At 40.8% G+C, this 14824-nt stretch overlaps 1 pseudogene; it reads right to left on the reverse strand.

The window, feature by feature from the left end:
* Positions 1-9566: 9566 nt before the first annotated feature.
* LOC120109887 lies at positions 9567-10877 on the reverse strand (annotated as a pseudogene).
* Positions 10878-14824: the final 3947 nt, after the last annotated feature.

Consider the following 14824-nt stretch of genomic DNA (forward strand, 5'->3'; position numbering starts at 1 on the left):
CAAAGTCGATAATTCCTGTATCATCATCAATAGTATTTTCTTTCCTAGCAGACTCACTATCAGACTCATCAAATATAATTTGACTGACTCTTCTACTACTAAGGTTCTTTTGTTGAATACTCTGTATGCCTTGCTAGATGTGGAGTATCCTAAGAAGATACCTTCATCTGACTTGGCATCAAATTTACTTAAGTCCTCCTTGCCATTATTTAAGATAAAACATCTACATCCAAACACTTTAAAATATTTTGCAGTTGGTTTCTTATTCTTCCAAAGTTCATAAGGAGTTTTCTTAGTTATAGGTCGTATTAAAACTCGATTTAGAATATGGCAAGAGGTGTTTATAGCTTCAGCCCAAAAGTACTTTGGAAGATTTGACTCGCACAACATTGTGCGTGCCATTTCTGCCAATGTCCTATTTTTCCTTTCAACAACCCATTTTGTTTGAGGCGTTTCTAGGTGCTGAAAATTGATGTGATATTCTATTTTTAGTGCAAAATTCCTCGAAGTGTTGATTTTTCAAATTCAGTACCATGATCACTTCGAATGGCTACTAAGGTGAGTTTCTTTTCATTTATGATTTTATTGTATAGTTTCAAAAATTCTGAAAATGCTTCATTCTTATGTGCCAAAAATGAAACCCATGTATACCTTGAAAAATCATCAACAATAACTAGTCCATATTTCTTTCCTCCTAGACTTGTAGTTCTAGTAGGTCCAAATAAATCCATGTGTATGAGTTCAAATGGTCTAGTTGTTGATACTACGTTTTTCGATTTGAAAGATGACTTAGTTTGTTTTCCCAATGAACATGGTCCACATATTTTGTCCTTTTCAAAAATCAATTTTTGGCACATCCTTTGTTAATTCCTTCTTAACTAGTTTTGATATTAATTCCATACTAGCATGTCCTAATCTTCGATGCCAAAGCCAACTAGTTTCAATTTTTCTTTTCTTCATTAGTAATTAAGCATAAACCATTTTTCTTGCCTAACTCATGAAGATCTACTAAGTAAATATTTCTTTGCCTTTGTCCTACAAGTACCAATGCTATTATCTTTAGGATTTGTGATTATGCATACAGATGCTTCAAATGTAACTTTAAATCCTTTATCACAAAATTGACTTATGCTAAGAAGGTTATGTTTCAAACCCTTAACTAATAAAACATTTTCTATAAAAATAGATGGAGCAATGAAAATTTTACCCTTTCCAATGATATATCCTTTACCATTGTCTCCATAGGTCACTACTCCACCTTTCTTTGGTTCCAAGGTGACAAATTGATCTTCGTCCCGGTCATGTGTCTTGAACAGCCACTATCTAGATACCATCGTTTTTTCTATTTTATCAGCTGCAAGACACACCTGCAATCAAGATCAAGAAGAACCTTTAGGTACCCAAGCTAAGTTGGGTCCTTTAGGGTTAGTATCCATGTTCCTTTTGGAACCCAAACTTTCTTGAATTTTATCTTTTGATTATTACTTGATCTGTTTTGACTAGACTTTCTAAAATTACATTCATATGCTCTATGTCCTATCTTATTACAACAATAACAAGTAATATTTCCCTTTAGCTTTTACAAAAATATTCTTTAAGAGTTTTTGTTTCCTATTTGTTCTATACCCTAAACCGGCCTTATCATATACAGCTTTTTGGCTATCAAGAATCAAGTTTAATTTAGTAGAACTAAGAGTAAATCTATCTACCAAAGATTTATATTTTTCAGCATCTTCTTTTAGCTTGACATTTTCAGCAATTAGATTTTTGGTTTCATTTTCAAGTTTCCTACTTAATGTTTCATAGTTATGAGACAGTTTTATCTTATCTTTAATGAGAGATTGATTTTCTTCTTTTAGAGCTTTATTTTTATTAATTACTTTCTTATGTTCTTCCATGAGTTCTAAGAATGCATCATGCAATCATCAACAGTAAAATCACAGTCAAGTTCAGAATCTACCTCATCGTCATTGGCCATATGACATATTTGGGCCGTGTCTTGATGATCTTCGTCCTCCGAACTTGATTCCTCACTTTCACTCCAATCGGCCATAAAATTCTTCTTTTTCAACTTTCTTGCCATCCTCTTCAAATCTGGACAATCTATCTTATAATGCCCGGGTTTGTTACACTCATAGCAAATGGGAGTCTCCTTTTCTTTTTCCTTATCCTTAACCTTTTCTTGCTTGAGTTACCTTTAAGAAAGGGTTTCTTTTATGAAACTTATTCTTACCTCTCATGAATCTTCTGAATTTCTCCCAAGCACTGCCATCCCTTCTTCATCAATATCTTCATCATCATCTGAATCTTCCGATTCAGTTTGTTGTCTAGGGGTGGTAGTCTTTAGGGCAATGGGTTTTCTTCTCTTGACCTATCTTCTGAATTTTGCCTCATTGTCAACTCATGGGTCATGAGAGATCCTAGGAGCTCCTCTAACTGCAGTGTGTTGAGGTCCTTTGCCTCTTGAATAGCGGTTACCTTGGCCTCCCAATTCCTTGGTAGAGACCTGAGAAATTTTATGCACCAAATCAGAGTTAGAATAAGACTTTCCTAAACTTTTAAGCCCATTTATAATATCAGTAAAACGAGTAAACATATCAGTTATGGACTCAGTAGATTCCATTTTAAACAGTTCATACTTGTGTACTAATATGTTTATCTTGGACTCCTTAACTTGATTGGTCCCTTCATGTGTGACCTCAAGTCTATCCAAATTTCTTTGGCGGTGGTGCAAGTGGATATTCTATTAAATTCATTTACATCTAAAGAGCAGTAAAGTGTATTTACAGCTTTTGCATTTAACTGTGCTAATCTTCTATCACTTTCATTCCAAATCCATTTCTGGTTTGGGTATGATAGTCCATCTATGTTAAGTGTGGGTATGTGAGGTCCTCTAGTGATGATTTGCCAAGTTCATAGTCCGAAGCTTGAATGAATATCCTCATTCTAGCTTTCCAATATGTGTAGTTTGTGCCATTAAATAGAGGTGGTCTATTTGTGGATTGCCCCTCACTCATTGCACATCCCACTTGGGTTGTCATGATCTTTAACTCTTGATTGTTAGATAATGAGCACTATTAGAGCACCTCGCTCTGATACCACTTGTTGCCAAGGTGACAAGCCAAGAGGGGGGGTGAATTGGTTTCTTCTAAATTTTGGTGCTTAAACATTTTTCTTAATTAAGTGCGGTGGACGCTTTCTTAAGCTATTTGAGTGAGTTAAACTAACGCAAGAGTAGAAGATAATGCAAGAGTAAATGAAAACCACAAGCACAACACAAACACAACAATATATAGTGGTTCGGTGCTCTCCTAGCACCTACGTCCACTCCCCAAGCGTCCCCTTGGGAATTCACTATAATCTCGCGGATTACAGTTGGATTGTTTTCCGGGCTCACAATCCAAAAACCTTTGTTGGTTTTACGGGCTCACCAACGAACCTATACACTTTGGTTTTCCGGGTTCACCAAAAACCTTTGTTGGTTTTGCGGGCTCACCAACGAACCTTTACACTTTGGTTTTCCGGGTTCACCAAAAACCTTTGTTGGTTTTGCGGGCTCACCAACGAACCTTTACAAAGTGTTTAATAACAAAAGGAAAGATTCAAACTCCTAAATGAGCATATGAAACAATATAAGCTACAAGGAAGAGTTAGAAAGTATTTATCGCTTTGAAGTCGCTTTGCTCTTCTTTGTCAAGGATGCTTCACTCTTTAAGGGGATGGAGCTCTTGATGCCTCTTTGAATCTGCTCAATCCCTTTCTTTGATTCTTGAATGAAGCTCTTGATGAAGAAGATTAGGGCACTTTTGTATTCTTGGGTACTCTTTGATATTCACTCAAAAGTTGTTCTCTCTGATGAATAGTGCCCCTTTAAATAGCTTCCCACCTTCTTAGGACAAGTCCCAATGGTTAGATTTGAAAAACTAGCCGTTACTCACCTTGGGAAGGACAAAAAGTACAGTTGCAGAACTAGCCGTTACTGTTCAGCCCGTGTTTGGGTCGGCTCAACCTGTCCTTGGGTCGACCCAACTTTGCCTTGGGTCGACTCAAACATTCCTTGGGTCGACCCTCTCAGAAACCACAGAAACTTCAATTTCAGCCTTCCTTCCCATGGGTCGACCCAACCATTCTTTGGGTCGACTCAAAGTCCACTTGGGTCGACTCAACTTCTTCTTGGGTCGACCCTCTCAGTAATTCCAGAGAACCATTTCTGTCTGTCTTTCTGTCTTGCCTTTGGGTCGACCCTCTCAGGGTTTGGGTCGACTCAAGCTTGGGTCGACTCAACCACTGTTTGGGTCGACCCTCTCAGTAAATCCAGAGAGCATTCTTCAGTTGTGTTTTTGAGGTTCTTCAAGGTTGGGTCGACTCATGCTTACCTTGGGTCGACTCAATCCACACTTTGCTGCATTCTCAAGGTTAGATTCATTCAAATGAACAAGGTCATGTATCTATTTTCAATTAACCAAATATACTGAGAGTAATGAACTTATAAATGAAGTATCAATTTAACTTATACCATACTCTAGATAATTGCTTGTTAATCATCAAAATAACACTATCATCCTCACTGGTTCTCAATATCTTTCACTACCTCTTCGACAGTAGTGATGTGAAGTAGCTTGGTTGTACTTAGATCAATAGTCTCCATTTGGAAATCATTTTGGACAAAGTCTAATTCTGTGGGTTCATCTTCAAAATCTTCTACATAGTCTTCTATATTTGGTTCATAGACTTCTTCGACATATTCGGTCTGTTGGATCCTAGTCTTTGGTTCAGTAATCAGGTAAGTCTTGGCAGGGCATTGGGACGCAATGTGGTCAGACTTTTGGCACAAAAAGTATTGGGTTTGGTTTCGAGAAGGAGGTTTGGAACCTAATATTTCTTTTTTCTTATCAGTTGAAGGGTTCGGGACAGGCATTGGGAGGTCCTAGTCGGTGCTTGGGTTAGGCCGGGCTGATTAGGAGGATTGAAAAGCAGTCTAGGTTGTGAGAGATAATTTTGGTTAGGTCAGGCTCCTAGGGCTAGTGGTCGAGAGTCGATGGGCCTCACTACAGGTAGTCTTAAGAAACTATCAACATCTTGGCCAACTGGTATGCTTGCTTAAGAGTGATAATCTCTCGGAGGAGTAGTTCTTTCTGGATCTCCTCGCGGAGTCCTGCCCGAAACCTAGAGAGGGTAAGGGTCTCCTTTTCTATTACACCGCACTTCATATGAAACTCCTAAAATCGGGCGATGTAATCAGCAACTGTCGATGTCCCTTGAGTTAGCTTCTGCCACATATCCATAAGGCGTTGTCGGTACGAAAATGGCAGATACTTCTCATTTAGCTTTTCTTTCATATCCTCCCATGTAGTTATATGAGGAAGCCTTTGGATCTCACGCATATGTTCAACATTATGCCAGTACCAGTGAGCTTGCCCAATAAGCTTCATTTTGGCAAATCGTACTTTTTTATCGTCAGTCATCTCGTTCCACTTAAGGTAATTATCCATAACGGCTCTCCAATCGAGATACACGTTTGGCTCGGGTTGACCAGCAAAGGTAGGCCTCTATTCTTACGGTACGCAACAGCCTCTCATCTAGATCACGCTGGTGACCGGAAGGTGGTTGGTTCCTAAGGGGATGGGGAAGGACTATAGGTGGTACGGCCAAACCGATTTTAGGTTGAGCTGTAATGGGGGTTGGTGGTTTAGGGGTCTTAGAATTTCGCATGAGCTCACGGATCTTTTGTTTGAATTCCTCGTTTCCAGCCCGCATGGCATCGAGCTGTTCCATGAGAGATCTCAAAACGTCGGAATTCATGGTAGCTACAAGGGTTTTAGGTTGATTGAAATAATACTCCCTATCACTATGGGTTGGTATGCAATGACAACACTAGATGATGATGTGAAATGCAATGTCACTAATGAAACCCTAATAAATATGATGCAAGATCAAATTTGATGTAGGACAACCTACTAATGCAATCTATTATGATTTCAGAGATCAGTAAGTTTTCACAAGAATAACTTAAAGTTTAAATGTTGTTGATTTTTACTTCGGTTATTCAGAATTAAGGATTAAGATTATTCAATTTAAGAAATTAGATTGCAATCAAGTAGTACAGTTGTTCTGATCCTAAATTAATCTGATCGAAGAATATTGAGAAACATCCAGTTGTTAGGGTGTGCTAATTTAATATTTAGATTTTAAAAGGGCAAATAGGATGGGTTTGAAAGTAGGGGTTCTATGTTCTGAATTTTGACAGCAAAAGTAAGTTTTCAAAATGTGGCTATCATGCAAGAGAATTAGAACATAATTAAATGAACAAGCCCAAGAAAAGTAGAAATCTTATTATCTGTCGTGAAGTAGGCGACCAGAATGTGTGCTCGTGGGCTGGGGCGACGATCGGTGCGCGGTTGCAGCTGATGGACCCTTTCAATTGGCTTCAATTGGCTTCTACTTGGATCTGATCACAGCACCTTAGCGAGTCTGCTGGGCTTGTAAAATGGAGGAGAGTGGACCTGCTGAGTTTGTGAGATGGGATCAGGCCTCTGTAGTGAGAGCCTGCTGGCTTGGGCCTGTGAGGAGGCAGTGGGGTGGCCCGGCCCAAAAGAGGCCTGTCTGGGGTTGATGGAGGGGTGCTCAGGGGAGACTTTTTTTTTTTTTTTTGGTGGGGTGTTGGGCTCAGGTGAGTTGCAGTGGCCAAAGAAGAAAAGGGATGAGGGGAAATGGAGGGCGGCGAGCTGTGGGTGAGGAGGCGGTGGTGAGTGGTGGAGGGGCGCGGCAGCGGTGCAAAAGATGGGGAAAGGTACACGGCGGGGTAGTCGGGCCGTGAGGAGAGGGCGGCGGAAGGAGGGCGGCGTGCGGCCTGTGGAGTCGGCCGGTGGTGAAGAAAATGGGAGGGGATGTACGAGGAGGCCGGCGGCGGAAGGAGGGCGGCGTGCGGCCTGTGGAGTCGGCATGTGGTGAAGAAAATGGGAGGGGATGTACGAGGAGGCCGGCGGCGTCGGCTCGGGCCCCGGCGGGATGGTGGCGTCGGCTCGGGCACCGGTGGCTGGGCGGTGGACTACGGAGGAGGAGGGGCTCGGAGGCGACGATGCTCGGCGACGGGGAGGTACCGTGAGGGAGCGGCGGCACCTCGGCGGTTCGGCGAAGACGGCGGCGGAGGAGCCGCGACGACGGCAGCGGCGGCGGGGCGACGACAGCAGCGGTGGGCAGACGATCGGGGAAGATGAACAGGTACCCTTTCTTTTTTTTCCTTTTTTTTTCTTTCTCTCTTTTTTTTTTTCAAACTTTTCGGGTTCGGGTTATCGGGTTTGGATTTTCGGACGCAACCTGCTCCGATACCCGTTACCGTCAGCACGTGCAGTTCACGTGCGCAGTTTTTTTTTTTGACCTGGGTTATCGGGTTGTGGGCTAACGGGTGTGAAGCTTACCCGTTAAGCAACTTTAAACCTTCCGACAGTTCGGGAGGGCTCTCCGACTCTTACGGCGGCGGCTGTGGGGCGGGGCTCCGATGGTCGTGGCGGAGGGCGGTGATCTCTGCTGCGGCTCCGTGGTCCGTGGCGACGGGCGGCGGCCGATGGCGCGAGGGGTCTTCTCCGGCCGACTGTGGACCGCGTGGTTGGAATCCTTGGCGGCGTTGCTAACGAGGGATGGGCACATCCCGGTGGTGCTCAGTGGAAGGGGAAGCGGGGTGCTTCGTGGAAGGAGAAGCAGCGGCCAGCGGTGAGACAGAGGAGGTGGAGCACGGCGAGGGGTACTGCATGGCGGAGGCGAGCGGGGTGGTGTGGCGGCGTTCCTCTCCCGTATCCGGCCATAGACGGTGGCGGTAGGTCGCGGCCGAAAGGGCTTTCCGTCGGACCAGGGGCGGCGGGTCTCCAGGGGTCGCGGTGGTCTCCGGTGGTGAATCGGCGGCAAGCGTGCCCTCTTCCGGGTGGGGCGGCCACGAGCGGGCAACGGAACAACGGGAGCAGTGGAAAGGCGGGCCTGCGAAGGGTGTCGAGCCTTTCTCCTCTAGAAAACAGATGAGGGGTTTTCCTCTCTGTTTTTTTTTTTTGCTTTTCTGGTGAGCACCGGGAGAGAGAAGCTAGACCTCGGGGCTTTGGCAGATAACCTGGATCGTGGCTTTGGCAGCAGGGGCAAAGCCGACGGCTCTGATACCAAGTTGATGCAGCACAACTACAGAGAAAGAGGAGAAGGAGGAAGAACAAGGAAGGGAGAAGGAAGAAGAGGTTATAGAGATGCAGGAAGAAAAGAAGGGGAGGAGGAGGAAGAACAAGAACAAGAAGGAGGCTAGGGTTTTTTTTCATTCAATGATCAGTTTCCTCATACATGAGAGGGGTGGTCTTTATATAGACCTTACATATTGACCCAATTACATAAACCCAACTAACCAGTCTAATAACAAAATAACGGACCAAATTGACTTGACTAAAACAAAAATAAATGCAATAAAAGAAAATGACTCGGACTCAAATGGACCCAATCCGGGTCTGACTCAATCCGGAGGCTCAGGATCATCTGGACGAAGGGCTCTGATGTCCCCATCAACATGAGCTTACCAGGTTATATAATAACCAAAGCTACAAGAATTTAGAACACATCAAAATTTGTTAACATGCATCTACAAGTATACATTTGACAAATGTGGATCTTAGAATTGGTCTTAGGTGACCGACATTCTAGGTATAACTTGTCATGTGTGTGCCCCTCATTCCTTGTTCTAAAAAAAAACGAAAAAGAAAAAAAAGAAGCGGCCTACTTGTTATAGATCTCTGCTCAAAAACTGCAAGTGAAGCGGTCCCTGTCTTTGTGCATATTGTGTATCAGATGATTGTTTTTCGTCCACAAATTTACTAGTTAGACCTTTTCTTCATACACAATATATGCATCGCGCTGCTTGTCTGAGAAATCCCAATGGACAAGAGTTCCTTATCAACAGATGTTATATGGTTGCTAGTGCTCTTATATGTATTATATGTAGAAACAACCAAGAAATTTATTCTAGACAATATTCGGGCAATGCAGATATCTATAGCTTCTATTTGGCAAACTGAAATATGTACGCCAATGGAAAGGCTGAAAAAGAAATGTAGCAAACTTGGAGAAACTCAATTCAAATGAATCCAAGGCAGCCTTTATCTGGCATTGAGGCAGGACATGTCAATGGAAATTCTGATAATCTTGATGCAGAACCCAAACACAGTGTGCAACAGTCAAATAAATTACTTGCATTTGACACTCAAAAAATAAATTGCGTATGTTTTAGTATAAACTATTGTTGATTCCATGTTTCAGAACTAATTACCCTGAGGTGAATTAAAGTAGGAATTCAAGGGAGCTCATTCTAATTGAGTCGCAAAACAAAGTTCATGACATCCGATGGTTGTCATGGCATTATACTTAACCTTGATATCTTTTCTGTGATTACCTGTAATATACATGCTACCAGGAAATTACCATCAAAGTTTAATGAAATATTTAGGAAAAAAGGCTCAAACTTGGAATAGAGATTTCACTCTATAATGCATGTGATCAGCCAAAAACTTAAGAAATTGAAAGAAAAAGAGTTTTTACAGTACCTGTACAATGTTGCCTCTTCTACCTCTTCCACAACCTTGTCCAAGAGCTTAAAATGACTTGGAACATCTTTGATTACGTCAGATGCATCAATGGAGGAAATGAAGTATTTTTTCCCTGCACCAAGAAATTGATTATTGTCTTTCCCTGCACATCTTTCCAGCTATCTGCGATAATTGTACACCCGGTTGTAGCCCAAGAAGCCTTGATTTCTACAAGATAATACTTCCAGCTTCATCCTGCAGACATCGACCAGAAATTAATCTGGTTGTAGGGCTTTTTAATCCATGTCCATATTGGCCAACCAAATCCAGCATCTTGTGAAAGTATGGAGAATCCGCGACATTGAAAGGTATTGCAGCATAATAGAAAAATTTGCAGATTGCGGAGATTACTTATTTATGGCTCTTTTTTTCAGACCCTGCCTTTTGTTTTGATTGCTTGTACGATAATGGTACCTGGTTTTTCTGTGTCTTTGCAATTACAGCATCCAAATTCATCTGTTTCTGTTGTAGCTCAGTATTACTTGTACCATTTTTCAGTGACCTCCCTCTAGATCTTTTTCTTATGGTTTTACTACAAGAAACATCTTGATCACCAATCATACGATATGCTTTGTTTTTACCAATTGCAAGCCCTTCTTCCTCATCATTGTCTGGATGCATATAGAACGCTGCAAGTTCTTTGGCTTCAGGCCTTCTTCTCCTTCCTGTGCGAATGCCATTTCATATTTTCTTTCATTTTAAGATATACTTCCTCGGGAGCCGTCTTACAGTATGCAACTTCCCCTGGAATTCTAGCTAAATGCTGTTTGAACCGGTTTATACCCCCCACTAACTATTTTCTCGCAATAATTGCATTTTACCTTCTTTTTCTTCTCATCTTGAGCAACAACATGTTCTCATCCTGGGTCAACGTACCCTAATGACCGTAGTGGGGTTATAAATGTGACCAAGCTTTGATCATTCCCGATCTGCCTTCCCTTGTGTCTATAACCAACAGGTTCTTCATCCTCTTCCTCATTATCATTTAAATGTAAATCAAAAGATTGCTCTTCATCCTCTGATTGTCGTTTTTTGCTAGCCCTGTATCCTTCAAGATTTTCTTTCATTTTCATATACACATCTTCAGGAGCCTTTTTACAGTATGTAACTTTGCCAGAAATTCTAGCCAAATGCTGCTTTAATCTGTCAATTACCCCGCTTACTATTTTCGCACAGTAATTGCACTTTGCCTTTTTCTTCCTCTCATCTTGAGCAACACCATGTTCCCATCCAGGGTCGTGCAAGTCCTGTTGAGCGAAGCGGAACCATCTCTTCAACCATTAAGCATGTAGCATAACAGCTTCAGCCTTCTGGACCCTATGATCAGCTTCTACAAAATTGGAAAAAAGTACACCTACAATAAAACTTGAAATCAAGAAGAGATGTTTTCCTGAGATCCCTAGTAATTGTTGAGACATTTTGTCATTAACAGCATCCTCATAAAGATCTTGGCAGCAAGCCAGGAGAAAAAAGAACAGAAACCTTTTTTTTTCACTCATGGGTTATCGTAAGTAAAAAGATGGAAGAAGAATGTTGAGACATTGTATATTTGAGCCTGCACACACACATAAATAGTATTAAGTAGCATGAAATAGATATGTTTTGATTATGCAAACATCCATCCACAACTATCACTGTAACTCTTCTGATGTTACTAACATTTAATTCATGTATGGTTTGTCAAGGAATATGCAACTGTGTATACTGAAAAGTATCCGGATTGCTAAACAGAGAGGAAAGAGCTGTACTACATGACTCGGGTTCATGTGCTGGTGCGGCTGCATGTCTGTGTCTGATCCTTTCAATACCTAGGAATTTCTCCTCGTGGAGCCATATCTGAGTGTCATACCAGTGTCCATCTCCATGTCTGAGCGTCATACCAGTGTTCCTGTGTTGGGTATTACACTGGGGACTAGAAATAAAACTTAGATATTATGATTTTTGGTTTATAAATGTCATTAGCATCCTAAAAGTGAGAAGCAAAACGTGAAACAGAAGAGAAGAAGCTCCATTGCTTGATGTAAAAAGTTAGCAACATTTAATTGGTTGGTTAAATTCTGCATATCATAATCAGTGAAAGTAAATTTATGCAAGAAAACATGAGACAAAAGTTTGCCTGCTCCAGTTCATGCCAACTTTCTGCCAGATTAATCCATCACGAATATTATGTAGTGTTGTGGAGATTTCAAGATGAGCGTAATATTGTTTTGACGTCAAGACTTCACGAGTGAAATGTCAAGGTCAACCATGCCCTGACCTGAATCCATCCAGCAATATATATGCTAAGATCTCTAAGATGGAGATATCCACAAAAAGACCTCAATATAGTGGAAGCTGGAAAAAAATCATGCAGCCTGAAAATTCACTACTTCCTTTCCTCTTGTGTATTGTACTTTGCTTGGTTGATATTCTGGTATTTCTACTCTTGCAGATTCCTTGATGAATAACACCTCCACTTTGCAACTCCGGGAGCCAAGAAACAGGTATATTCTCCAAACAAAACCCTTGGGCAAAGCTGAAAAATCTCACTTAAACCCGTTTTAACTGACAAACATAATCAACCCCAAATGTGCCAAAAGAAACACAAGTCCTCAGTAGAAACAATGGAAGATAACAAAGGATAAAAATGGAAACATGTTGAACGACATGGAAATTTACAGCCTCCTGACAAACTGCAATTTCCAAAAAGTTGAAAACTAAATTAATATAGTCCATTAATGTTCTTAATATTCACTGCTTCAGGCCAGTAATTAATATGTGATCAATTTTATATTAAGCACGTATAAAACACAAAGGAACCAACGGGCCTTATTAAGTCCATTTGAGTGTAACTTAAAAAACTCAGAGGAACGTAATGTAACTATTGTAGATACCTACCAACAAGAATATTTCTGTGCAAGTACATAACTAGCTGACATTGTATAATCATTATACAGATGAACTGGAATTTATTTATCTTTTTGATTGGAAGCGGACTAAGTGAACATTCTTACAAAAGACTGCTGCCAATTATGACCAGCCATTATACACATTGAGCTACATGTTTCTAACAACAGGAATTTCTGGCTTTTTTCTCCTAACTCTGATATATATACTGCATGGTGTCATCACTCCAAGACATGGCATCAGATGATAAAAATAAAAAAAAAAGCCTCCCAGTGCAAGAGGTTCCTGCCACTCCTGGGTCTAGAGAGGGTCAGATATATGCAGCTTTTACCCCTACGAGTGGAGAGGCTATTTCTATATTTCAAATTCATGACATCCAGGTCACAATGGACAAATCTTATCGTTGCATGGCATCAGATGATAAATTACCTTAATAATTTATGTTCTTGGTAGTAACAAATAATGTGTCATGTTGTGTTAGATTGGGGCAATCTTTTGGTTTTGGCTTGAAATCTGTAGCCTTGTTTACCGAGAAGTCGACTAGGCTGCTTACCTAATACCAGTCATGATAGTGAAATTAGGTTCTTTGCTCTTTCTAATTAAATACCATTGGCATTCTTTTTTGCTTGTTTTGCTGCTAAGACTATAATATTGTCATCTTTGTAATTTCTCACCAAGAAGTTGACTATGATGCTCGTCTAAATTGTCTCATTGTAGTGAAAACAAGCCTGTAGTTAATAGGCGCCCTTCAAAGAAGACCCCGCTCCTGCCATCCTCCAGTTTTGGTTGCAACCATGCCTAAGATGATCGAGGAGATTGAATGATTACTCAAGGCAGGCTTTATCTGGACCAGATGGTCAACTATACAGAATGATCTCCCAAATGGTTTGGACGTCAGAGGAAGCTGCAAATGAATATTCTATATTTCACTTGGAGAGGTCCTCCTTTTCTCATTTGTGTGGGTCGCTTTAGGGACTGTGCTTTCAATCAAGAGTATGAAATGAAAATTTTAATTGGGAGGTGGACGTTTCCATGTGGCCATTGCAATTCCTTTTGCTTTCTCTGCTGCCATCTTTTTCTAATTGAAAACATAGTGGACTAAAATGTGTCTCAATGAGTGTCTTGTGACCTATAAGAAAAATAAAGGAAGAAGAATTGTAATTTTTGTCATGTACAGGAGTAGCCTTTATATAGTACTAGGAGGCTGACGAAGTTTGGTAAGGCCAACGAAGTTTGGCACAATCAATCTTTATGGAGGCCTACTAAGTTTGGCACAAATCGATCAATCACATTAGAATCAACAATGATTCTAACATGACCATTGTATTCTGTTTGCTTGTTCTGCTGCTGTTTGAGAGTACGTTGTTATCTTCTTTGTGATTTCTTGCATTAAGTGCATATGCGCAATTAATGTTGTATTAAATCACCCAAAAGAGCACTTCATTAAACTTAGTTTACTTTCCAAACAAACTAATAACCATAGTTCATGCAGATTGATGTCAATCCATTCAGAAGGCCATGTATGTTGTTTCAGTGCATGGGCATGAATGCCCTAGTTGTTTGTGTTTTGGCTTCTTCTGAGCTGTTTCCAGCAGCTATTCAAGGTTTCTATTGGCGTTCACTTGAAAACAACATGGTATTTCTCTTCATTTTTATGAGGAATTGTGCATGGAATTTGGATCTTTATCTCACTATAAGATACTTAATAAAGGCCAGATCATGATTGCCAGTTAGCTTTTAGTTATCACTATCAGCGTGGCAAAATGAATTTGATCCCCATCTTCACCCAAGAAAATTGAGATACCCTCTTCAATTTGATTTGTCCTAATCTGTATGTTTATCTTTGAAATAGAATCGCTCATGATTAAAATAACTCAGATCAAAGACTCTACAATAAAGGGTCTCTTGCAGGTGGATTTGACCAAATCATTGCTTCAAACTATGTCATTCCAAAAGGCGGGGCATATTGGCATTTTGTGCTACTGGAGATTCTACTCTGGTGTGTTGCTGTATTCTTACATATGACAGGCATATATATTAAATTGTTGCTCGCACAAATCATGTACATATTTCACTAGCTCATTTCTAAATGACATTCATCCAGTTAACGAGCCCCAAATATTCTCTACTGAAACATCGCTCGAGGATTGGTACTATGAACTGACCGCTTTTTACGCTTACTCTCATTATTATTGAGATATATCATGAAAGTTTGTGTGTGTAGATTATCCTTACAAAGCTTCAGGCTCCATATTCTAAGGTTGGCATGTATCCATGGCATCTTTGTGGCATAAGCTCGTTTCTTGGTTTACAAATTTTTACAGAAGATG

Source organism: Phoenix dactylifera, unplaced genomic scaffold (assembly GCF_009389715.1).
Source record: "Phoenix dactylifera cultivar Barhee BC4 unplaced genomic scaffold, palm_55x_up_171113_PBpolish2nd_filt_p 002964F, whole genome shotgun sequence".
Taxonomy (NCBI): Eukaryota; Viridiplantae; Streptophyta; class Magnoliopsida; order Arecales; family Arecaceae; genus Phoenix; species Phoenix dactylifera.